Here is an 11,575-nt window from a genome sequence, read left to right as displayed (position 1 = left end):
AGAGAGAGAGAGAGAGAGAGAGAATTATCATTAAAGTTTTCATATTACGACAACGTCTAGTATTATCTATACAAGTTCCTTGACTCGAGAGAGAGAGAGAGAGAGAGAGAGAGAGAGAGAGAGAGAGAGAGAGAGAGAGAGAGAGAGTCCAATACCTCATAAGTGCCCGCTGTACCAATGACACATATATTCCCGTTTTAAATATACTTTAATAAGAAAACTTTGCAAAGATGGGAAAACTTAGAGACGATGCTGATTTTCCGCGTCATTTCATCGGCGGAAGTTTGCAAGAGAGAGAGAGAGAGATTGCAGAAAGAAAATCCCCAAGTTCGCATCGAAGGCTTGGTGAGAGAGAGAGAGAGAGAGAGAGAGAGAGAGAGAGAGAGAGAGAGAGAGAGAGCCTCGGTTAGAAGCGCTTGATAATCCCTTGCGTCTTTCCCGCGTCGATTTGCGTCATTACCGGTACTGCGTCAGGCTAATATCATAGCATAACATGACGGCGATGACGCATGCGCACATTGTTGCCTTGAAGATCAAGCTATGTGTGCTTCCGCGCATTAAGCTTGAATTTCAAGTCAATGGCCCCTTTGGTGTACTTGCTCCACGTGAATAGGTTTCGTCCACTGAACTAATAATAATAATAATAATAATAATAATAATAATAATAATAATAATAATAAGTAAAGAATTAAAGAAAAGTCTGAATTATGTGGCGTCTTGGTCAAGTTTAAATTCGGTGCCGGATAAAAAAAAAAAGTAATATGGAGCCATTTACCAACCTGTTTATTCTTCCCTGGGACATTACTGTCCCCGGAAAGTAATCCCTCATTTGCAGGGTGGGGTGGGGGTTTGGGAAGTGGGGAGGGTAGGGGTGGCAATCCAGGTCAATTGAGAAGCTGACCCTGAAAATAAAAGGTCAGACAAACAAAATGACAGAACAATCCGTTAAATCCGGCAGTGTTTGTCAAGGCTCCGTGGAAATAGACACACACTTCAAAAAATAGTTTTTCTTTTTTTTTTTTTAAACCCGACGGGAACAGATGAGACGTTTAACAATTCATGACGCTGTTCTCCAAGGGCGTAGCACGAGGACAGAGAGAGAGAGAGAGAGAGAGAGAGAGAGAGAGAGAGAGAGAGAGAGAGAGAGAGAGAGAGAAATATCGTTTGACTCGTTTAACCTACATATTACGTCTAGAATTATTTATACAAAATTCCTTGACGAGAGAGAGAGAGAGAGAGAGAGAGAGAGAGAGAGAGAGAGAGAGAGAGAGAGAGAGAGAGAGGACTATCGTTTAATGACTTAAATTTACACATTACGTCACCATCTAGAATTATTTGTGCATGTTCCTAGACTCTTGAGAGAGAGAGAGAGAGAGAGAGAGAGAGAGGACTATCGTTTAATGACTTAAATTTACACATTACGTCACCATCTAGAATTATTTGTGCATGTTCCTAGACTCTTGAGAGAGAGAGAGAGAGAGAGAGAGAGAGAGAGAGAGAGAGAGAGAGAGAGAGAGAGAGAGTAATCAATTATTGAGAGATTTGTTTCTCTGTATATCTCAGTTCTTGGTAGGGACCATTTTTTTCCCTCAAACATCAATTCCTCTTGCCAGGATGCTTCTTATATTACAAATTTGATTTTGTAATTTCTGAAATAGTACAAAACCCAGTTCAAATGTCCGAAATATTATTCTAATAAATTGAAATTTTTACAATATTACAGACACGTTTAAATTAACAATTATTAAAATATTCTTGAATTGTATAATATTTTAAAAATAATTACAAAAATACAAAACTAATATAAAAAATTCTTCATAAAAATAAAAAAATAAGTTGAAATTCTTTAAATTTTTTAATACTATTTGGTGATGTCTAAAATACTAAGGAAATAACTTGAAAATTACAAAATATTCTCTGTATCTGTTACAGAATACACATTTAAGTCACTGAAGGCTCTCTTAATTCTGATTGGTCGGTGCATTTGAATACACTCTTGGCGGTGAGTTTCAGCCAATCACGAATAGATTCAAGATGTCGTCTGCGGATATTTACCGTCGCCTCAAAAAAAAAAAAAAAATATTAAAAAATATCATAAAATGCGTCACATTTTCATTTTCTATCTAGTGAAGAGAAGCTGCAGGGACTGGTGAAAGCGTTTGGAAGTCTTTGCAAGAAGTGGGAGAGGAAAGCTGTGAGGATAAATGGTTAAGGGAAAACACTTTATCCGCCTCTCTCTCTCTCTCTCTCTCTCTCTCTCTCTCTCTCTCACGGATTACTAGGAAGAGAACATCCCAAAATTAGCAGGCGTCTTAATTGTTAATCCTTTCTCGCTACACTCACAAGACGATGCCACAAATTAGATCTCCAAATGTGGCTTCCCAAAGGAAATCTAGACCTCCTACTGTTTGTTTGTTACTCTCCCTCTCTCTCTCTCTCTCTCTCACGGATTAGAGAGAAGAGAACAGAGAAAATTAGAGGAGTCTTAATTGTTAATTTGTTAAATTTACAAGATTGCGACAAATTAGAATTTTTATACAGGTTCCTAGTAGACCTCCTACTGTTTGTTTGAGAGAGAGAGAGAGAGAGAGAGAGAGAGAGAGAGAGAGAGAGAGAGAGAGAGAGAGAGAGGACTAGAGAACTTGATTTGTTAAAATTTACAGATTGCGACATCTAGAATTTTTATACAGGTTCCTAGACTCTAGAGAGAGAGAGAGAGAGAGAGAGAGAGAGAGAGAGAGAGAGAGAGAGAGAGAGAGAACTATCACTTGATTTGTTAAATTTATAGATTGCGACATCTAGAATTTTTTATACAGGTTCCTAGTAGAGAGAGAGAGAGAGAGAGAGAGAGAACTATCACTTGATTTGAGAGAGAATTTTTTATACAGAGAGAGAGAGAGAGAGAGAGAGAGAGAGAGAGAGAGAGAGAGAGAGAAAACTATCGCTTGATTTGTTAAGTTTACAGATTGCGACATCTAGAATTATTTATACAGGTTCCTAGACTGACTCTACAGAGAGAGAGAGAGAGAGAGAGAGAGAGAGAGAGAGAGAGAGAGAGAGAGAGAGAGAGAGAGAACTATCGCTTGATTTTCGCTTGATTTGTTAAATTTACATATTGCGACATCTAGGATTATTTATACAGGTTCCTAGACTCTAGAGAGAGAGAGAGAGAGAGAGAGAGAGAGAGAGAGAGAGAGAGAGAGAGAGAGAGAGAGAGAGAAACCTCATTTTTGTGAAACAAAGAAACTTTTGTCCAGCACGAACTGAAGACTGAGGCTACTAAAGAACGCAATTTATATCCATCAATAAATCTATAAAAGTGCAAAGAAAATTATTTTATACATGTCCCCTTCACAAAACCAAATTTACTTAAGGCAAAATCAATATTAAGGCAAACTGCTACAAGCAGGCAATGGCTGCAACGTATTTTCAAGCTACCTTTATACTAGAAAGTAAAAAGTTTGTTTAAAAACAATCTAAGATATAATTACTAAATTACCGTACAGTTAATAAACTGTACTCGTATATTACAGCTACTCCAAGGTCACTTTAGGTCACTACCTGGTCAACGGTCCAGGGACCTCCCCCCACCCCCCCCCCAAAAAAGTGACATTTACGGCCTGTTTTCAATTGTCCTAATTCATACCTTGCTTCTGAAGGAAGTATTGCATTTAATTAGGGACAAGACAGCCCTCTAAAACTACTGGTTTCCAAATCTCACGCCTACCTAGATGTTCTCCAAAGACCACAGCGCGATGACACTTACTTTGGAAGAGGGACATCGACAAAGATTCGATATCGCTGATGCGTCCAAATCACGCGCCCACCGTGAACTATAATGCTCGATGGAACCGTTTATTATTATAATTAGTCAACACCGAGATAAACAACACATTCTTCCTCTTCTTACATCTGGTACTGGGACGCCAGACCTCGTTCCCTCCCTTCAATTTCCTCAGTAGCCTTCAACGTACTACTACAGTATCCCCCCCACCCCCCATGCAGTGTCCCCTTCCCTTCCATCCCCTACACCCATCCCAATAAAGTGTAGCAAACGCCCGTTTCTCCCCCCCCACTGCGAGGGGGGGGAGGGGGAGGTGTGTGACTTCATACCTTAATGTCATCTCTTAGGCTAACCAGCATAGCTTTAACCACACTGGGCGGCTGAGTCGAATTTGTCCTGGTTCCCTGATAACCGTCCCAACCGTGGCCCAGGGGGTTCCGCCAGGGGACCTGTTTCTTTAATGGGTAAGTGACGCATTTTTAGAGAGAGAGAGAGAGACTGGAAAATTGGCCCTGTAACCTACTGAATCAATTGTTCACATCATATAAAGACGGTTTCAGATTAGCGACATTGAGAGAGAGAGAGAGAGAGAGAGAGAGAGAGAGAGAGATGAGGTAGACTGGAATAACCTACTGAATCAATTGTTTCATATAAAGACGGTTTCAGATTAGCGACATTGAGAGAGAGAGAGAGAGAGAGAGAGAGAGAGAGAGAGACTGGAGAAATTGGCCTTGTAACCTACTGAATCAATTGTTCACATCATATAAAGAAAGACTGATTTCGACAGTAGTGGCCTGTAACCTACAATCAAGATAAAGACGGTTTCAGAGAGAGAGAGAGAGAGAGAGAGAGAGAGAGAGAGAGAGAGAGAGAGAGAGAGAGAGAGAGAGACTGGAAAATTGGCCCTGTAACCTACTGAATCAATTGTTCACATCATATGAGTTTCAGATTCAAAGAGATTAATGCATTGAGCCTCAAATATAAATGCATGAATTAAATCTCTCTCTCTCTCTCTCTCTCTCTCTCTCTCTCTCTCTCTCTCTCTCTCTCTCTCTGAGACTGTGGACATGATAAAAAAAATTATCACAGCAAAAAATAAATCTTTTAATTATTAACAATTCCTCAAGTTTAATTCCTTTACAAGACAATGGCTGTTGGGGTCAAGCCAAAGGGTGTGGGGCTAGCAACCTCATCCGTAAAGACTTTCCCCTTTAAAGGAGAGAAAAGTTGCAACCTTCTTGAGTCAGCTAACCTCCAAGTACCTAGTTCGATGTTTGGGTCAACAGAGGAAATATTAATTATCCTGGAAACTGGCTCGCGTCGTTTTTATCCCTCCCGGGATCGATCCCAGATCCTCACGGCTTAAAAAAAAATGAAAAAAAAAAGGGGGGCTTCTTAAACACACCAGGAAATGGCGACGATAATGCACGAACTGGCAACTATATAGGATACAGATTTCTCTCGTTTTATTTCGTCTTTCTTCTTCACCTTCTTCTTCTTCTTCTTCTTCTTCTCCTTCTTCTTCTTCTTCTGTTACCTGATCGCCGCGACCCCGAAGCGACATAACCGCGGCCGAAACGACACTAAAAATACAGAAAAAAAAAAAGGATAAACCTCTCGTTACGATGTTCATCCCTTTTCTTCCGGGCGTTCAAAATGCCTTCGGAGGCTGAGAAACAATACAACAACAATCCGTCGTATTGTTTCTCCGTCCCAACAGCGAGAGCGGCTGTTGTTGCTTAAGTTTCTCCCCGAGGAAATAAAATAGAGGTTCCTTTAACTCTCCTATAAAACGCAAAAGCGTTCTCTTCTTCTACCCGGGAGCGGTCGGCGTTTCCCGCGCGCGGGGACTAAGAAGTGCCCTGCGCATGCGCGAGTGGCCTTGCACTTTCGTGAATGATAAGAGATTTAAATGGATAGTAAACAGCTTTTTTTTTGCTAGTGTTGTGACAGCTGCCCCTAGGGATAGTACGTAGCTTTTTGGCTGTTTCTGTGATAACTGGTTTACGCAATAATATATGTAATAATAATACACTACACTGCATATAATTATTATACGATACATACACAAATAGAGCTGAATAATATACATACATATAATTATGATAATAATGAATTTAAAAGTAAGTGATACTTCATGGATTAGAGAGAGAGAAGGTGGAGGGGGGGAAGGAGTTAGAAATTGGTGGGTGGGCCACTCAGTTTGGTAGTTGCAATTATATCAAACCACTGAGGAATATACATCTTTACTAAGTGTAACAGTCGCATCTTTATCCAGTGTAAAGTAATTGTTAAATATTTCTTGTACCAAATTAAACGATTGCTAGTTACTTCTATATTCAAAGTAAACGCAAGTATAAATGTTCATTTTTAGTGCAATGTTGTGTGCTAAACGACTGTTTAACCCTTCAAAAGAGGATTGAATTGAATTGAAATGAATATGGAATTTAGGCTAAAGGCTAAGCACTGGGACCTACGAGGTCATTCAGCGCTGAAACGGAAATTGACAGTAAAAGGTTTGAAAGGTGTAGCAGGAGGGAAACCTCACAGCAGCTGCACCATGAATCGATTGTTAGGAGAGGGTTGACGAAAGTAAGAGGGAAGAAAGAGAATATGAAAGGAGGTACACTAAAAGGAATGAAAGAGGTTGCAGCTTGGGGCCGAAGACGCGTTGCAAAGAACCTTAGGTCATGCCTATATAGTGTATAAAGTTGTGTGAAAGTTTAAACTTGAAAAAACTGGCCAGGGAAAAGATAGAGCCATTACCAGATCAAAACTGGTTAGGGCCAGCACGGTCTCTTGTTCCTTAAAAAAAAAAAAAAAAAAGGTATATAGCATAAGACTCTGAGTTATATCTCAGAATCAATCAAAAATTTACAAGCATCAACTCTTGTAGGGATTTTTAATTTCTGCAGATCCATTTATTTTTGGAAGGTTCGCATAACCTCACTCCAATGATGGCTTGCGTGGGTTCGAATCCTTCCACGTACGGTACCGAGAGTTTATTCGTTCATTTCCTTCTTGGGATTTATGGCTTGTAGTGATAAACTTAAGCAAAAACTGAGAAATCGAGAAGTCAAGAAATACTGGCTATCAGATGCACTTACTTCTGGTATTGGTTACCAGGAGACTATCAAATAAACTTTTTTTTTTGAAACTTTATGGATTACAATTTATCAGAAAACTGAGTTTAACAGCAAGACTTTGGGAGCACATACGTGCTTTGTAAAAACCTACTGTAATATAATATACAGATTCGTTCTTTGTAACAACAACACTAATATACAGAACCAACCAGAGATTATTTTAAGGCAAAGTTCGTTCTTTGCATTAACTGTGTGTTAGAGAAAATCATCCTAACAGTTAATACTTACTAAGACTAAAAGAAGACATTTTTATCAATGTGCTTTCAATTAAGCTCAGACTGATACCGGAGTCCCGTAAGGTAAGACTTTACCACCAAGCCTTTTCAGTACTCTGGTTACCATTGGAAATACGCTTTGTAATTAGCTCAAGTGGCTTAAAAAAACTCATCCTAGACCAGTTATAAAACTTTGACCTCCAAAGAATTAAACCATTTGGGCAGTTTTTGTCGAATTGCTAAGCAGTAAATCTTACTTAATGACTCTCGGAACTCGAAGTTTATCTTTTTGACAACTACAATTGACGATTACAAAACAGTCAAAACTGATTTTTGGTATGTTCAATTAAAAAAGTTAACTTTCATATCTAATTTTATTAAAATTAGCGAGCATCTAAACAGATCAGAAATGCGGTTACAAAAAAAAAAGAGCAAATAACATGTAAAGTAACGACAGAATAAAATTACATTGTACATAAAGGCACAAAATAAAATACTTACATACAAGTTCACCTCTATGTATACTAAAATGGTAAAACAGTAAAATTGTTAATTAACGTACATGTTAACAATCCAAACAAACTGTCAAAAATTTTTTGAAAGTTAAAAATTGTTAAAAAATAAAAAGGTTCTTCACTGACACCTTTAAAAAAAGGTGTAAATTTTCCTCAAGCCTTCATGAAAATTATTCAAAGTTTGAATCTGAATTAGTTTCATTAACGTATATTAAGAAATTATAAATTCAGACTTCTGACCATCTTAACCAGCCGCCATCTTAAACGTGGCCTTTAATAACATTAAAAAGTAATTTAACACTTCAGGACTGACTTCCTGTAAAGTTTTGCATCCTTAGACGGCTAGAAATAGAACTTTTTTTTCTTAATGAAAGTCTTGCTTCAATTTCATTTGTAGAAGTGTTCTCTCTACTAAAAACATTCTAAAGTGATCCTAAAATTATTAAGCTAAATCCAGACTTCTAATAATACATTATTATATATTATAGAGGAGATTGTTTCTACCAGATAATTTGGTAGTAATTTCCGTAGACCAACTTCTGTGGTCCCACTTAAAAGCCTCTATCAGCAAGCATTCATACAGAAGATTCCTCGAAGAGTTCCAGTGATATAGCTTCTTCAGCACGTTCCACCCCAGAGGCACCGTTCGGGAACTCTATGCAGTCCCCCTCACTCTGGTCCTGCCCGGTGGCCATTTGCGCGAATTCCCGCCTGGAGGCCCATTCATCCTGGCTCTCCTCAGAAGACGCTTCACTCTGACTGGAAGAACTTTCGAAGAGGCTTGGATTATCGCAAGCCCTCTTGGTTGGAACCTGCTCAGACTCGGGGCTACTACCTCCCTGCCTAGAAGGTCCTTCAGCGGCGTCCTTTGCGCAGGCACCCTCCTCCGTTTGCTTTCGTTTGGTGGTTCCTTCGGTTGTGCCCTGCTCGAAATCTCTGGTGGGACCTTGATCAGAGACCCTTTCTGATGTGCTCTGCTGCTTGGAGGACCTCTCAGGAATGCCCCGCTGCCCAGTAGTCGCCTCTGTTGTGTCCTGCTGCTCGACGGGCCCCTCAGACGTGCCGTGTTGCTCAGTGGGTCCCTCAGACGTGCCCTGTTGCTCAGTGGGTCCCTCAGACGTGCTTGTCTGCTCTGTAAACTCTTCAGACGTGCTTGTCTGTTCTGTAACCTCTTCAGACGGGCCTGTCTGTTCCGTAACCTCTTTAGATATTCCCTGCTCCCCTGTCTCTTCCTCAGACGTGCTCTGTTCCTCTGAGGCCACCTCAGAAGTACCCTGCTCCTCTCTGGGCCCCACGGGCGTTCCCTGCTGCTCACGGGCCACGCCGGACGTGCCTTGCTGCTCAGAGGCTACCTCGGAAGTGGTCTGCCCGGAAGCGCCAGCAATTTGTCGTCTGGAGTTTGCAAGACGCTGTTGAATCCTACTCATGTCGTCAATCAATTCGAGAGGAATATTAACTGTATATCTCGAGCTTGACCTTGCCGGTCTGAAACCATTAACATGGTCCCCACCCGATGCCTCCTCTGGGCTGCTGTCACTTTCGATGAAACTGGCGACACTCGAACAAACGTCAAGCAAGGGTATGTCGTCCTCCGGATGGTCATAGACAACCGGGGACTTCGCAGCGTCATCGGAGTTTCCCTTCGACGGTTTGCCGCCACCGTAGACGTTCTCGTCTTGGTAAGTGACGTAGAGCAGATAATCATCGTCGTGATGGGTGTGGTATAAGGCCCCGATGGTCATGCTCGGCGCGGGAATCACGTCTTTCACGTACAGAATGAGGGAGACCTCCGGTCGCAGGCGCAGTTGCTTGCGGACGATGCAGTAGAGGTGGCCGAAGGAGCACTCGTAAGGGACGAGGAACCTCTTGACTTTGTCGTTGCCTATCCGGGCGCTGGGGGCCCTCTCGACGACCACTGGAACCTTGTTGGGGAAAGTTTTCCTGAACTCCTCGGCTAGGGCCTGGCGGTCGGGGAAGCTGTGGGTCGATTTGTACATGGACATCGTGAAGTAGTGATTTTGAAGTTATACAGCAGCAGAGGGTGGCTAGCAGATCTTCTTCAGACACTACAGCAGCAGAGGGTGGCTAGCAGATCTTTAGACAGCAAACGCACGAACCTCACGATGTCAGACCCAGATGTTAAGTGAGGAAAGAGGAATTCTTGTCCTTCGGAAGTTTCTTTGTAAAATCGTCTACCTTCGTCTGCCTTTACTACCGAACTGTCAGTGAGCAGTTTGGCAGTTTAAAGTCCCGCTTCCAATAGCCAGTTGGGTAGTTTCGTAAACAAAGACGAATAGACTCTTAGTTCGTGTGGCTTTTAATTGGATCTGGTTTTGAAACCATGTTTTTTTTTTTTTAAACAAGACGGTTGTTTATATAACTGTGTTATTTCGGATAAAACAATCTATTATTAACCCAAACGTGAAAATAATTTTGCCTACACACACACAATTACAGCATATATACATAACCAGTCAAATAACCGGATTGTTGTAGCTACAATTAAAATTTATATAAAATATACACGTCCATATAAACACACACACACACACACACACACACACACACACACACACACACATATATATATATATATATATATATATATATATATATATATATATATATATATATATATATATACAGTATATACCATCAGTTTTTGTATGGGAAGCACAAGAACCAGTTGTCACTAATGATAAGAAAATGAAAAAAAAAATCCTTTCGTTTATAATAAAAATTACTTCCTTGGCGAAATCCTACACCCATAGGTAAGATACCTATAGGATATTCATTGCTAGAATAAATAAATAACATTAGCAAATTATTTAAGGAAAGTGTAATTAAATATATTCTCAAGAAGGGGGACTCAGATCTAAGGGTGGCTACTGTACTATTTCCTTTCAGTATTATTATTATTATTATTATTATTATTATTATTATTATTATTATTATTATCTTTCCCCGACTGCTGTCATCGGGATCTCTCTCTCTCTCTCTCTCTCTCTCTCTCTCTCTCTCTCTCTCTCTCTCATCTCGGGGATCGCCGGAGCACACGCGGACAATTTCCGCCTCTGCTTTCTTTATCCCAAAGTTATTTTTTTATTTTCTTTCCGTATCTTTACATGTACCCCACTCCCGCTTCGATACTTTTTTATAACGAAGAAATGAAAGCAGAGGAGCATGAGCTTGCAATGAGAGAGAGAGAGAGAGAGAGAGAGAGAGAGAGAGAGACGGATAGCTCACAAAACGCGGGGAAACGTTATAGCGTTGACCACGGTCTCGAACAAGCAATGGAGGCGAGTCGTGGTGGATGCACGCTTTCTTTACGGTTAATTCTCTCTCTCTCTCTCTCTCTCTCTCTCTCTCTCTCTCTCTCTCTCTCTCTCTCTCTCTCTCTCTCACGCTACCCGTGACACACCGCAGTCAACTCAGCTACCACCAGCCAGGTACGTAATCTGCAATTTAAATCAACAAATGCACACTCGGTCTAAAGGAAACGAGACTATACCATACAATTTAAGGAGGAATTTCCTTCTTAAATAGTAATTCCGAACATTATAACAATTCGTCTTCGCTGTGTGACGTCGTACATAAACAAAAGCTACGTATAATCGCAGGTGTGAACCGCTATACATCTTCAATATTTACATCGTGCATGAACACTCCACATTATTCATTTTATTCATTCTCCAATGGGAGTTGTAATAAAAAAATCTTATATCTGCAACGTACTATGTCTATAGGCCTAAGTATCGTTCACAAATTGAATAGAGAGCTGGATGCAATATCATATCATAGTACTGATCGAAAAAGTATGGTAACTAGGCCTATGTAGGCTAAATGGTATGCCACTGACATGAAATAATCGAAATGCTAAATATATATATATATATATATATATATATATATATA

The 11,575-nt window shown here is 40.3% G+C and overlaps 2 protein-coding genes across 2 annotated transcripts in view; one reads left to right on the top strand and one right to left on the bottom strand.

The window, feature by feature from the left end:
• Positions 1–11,575, top strand: part of LOC136830164 (uncharacterized) — a 35,465-nt gene that overhangs the window by 10,828 nt on the left and 13,062 nt on the right. The window lies entirely within an intron of this gene.
• The window catches only part of LOC136830162 (uncharacterized), a 56,538-nt gene that overhangs the window by 43,927 nt on the left and 1,036 nt on the right, over positions 1–11,575 (bottom strand). The gene's annotated exons all lie outside the window — the stretch shown is intronic.

The sequence above is a fragment of the Macrobrachium rosenbergii genome, chromosome 46 (genome assembly GCF_040412425.1).
Source record: "Macrobrachium rosenbergii isolate ZJJX-2024 chromosome 46, ASM4041242v1, whole genome shotgun sequence".
In the NCBI taxonomy this organism is placed as follows: domain Eukaryota; kingdom Metazoa; phylum Arthropoda; class Malacostraca; order Decapoda; family Palaemonidae; genus Macrobrachium; species Macrobrachium rosenbergii.
This window is presented reverse-complemented; position numbering and strand designations above follow the sequence as displayed.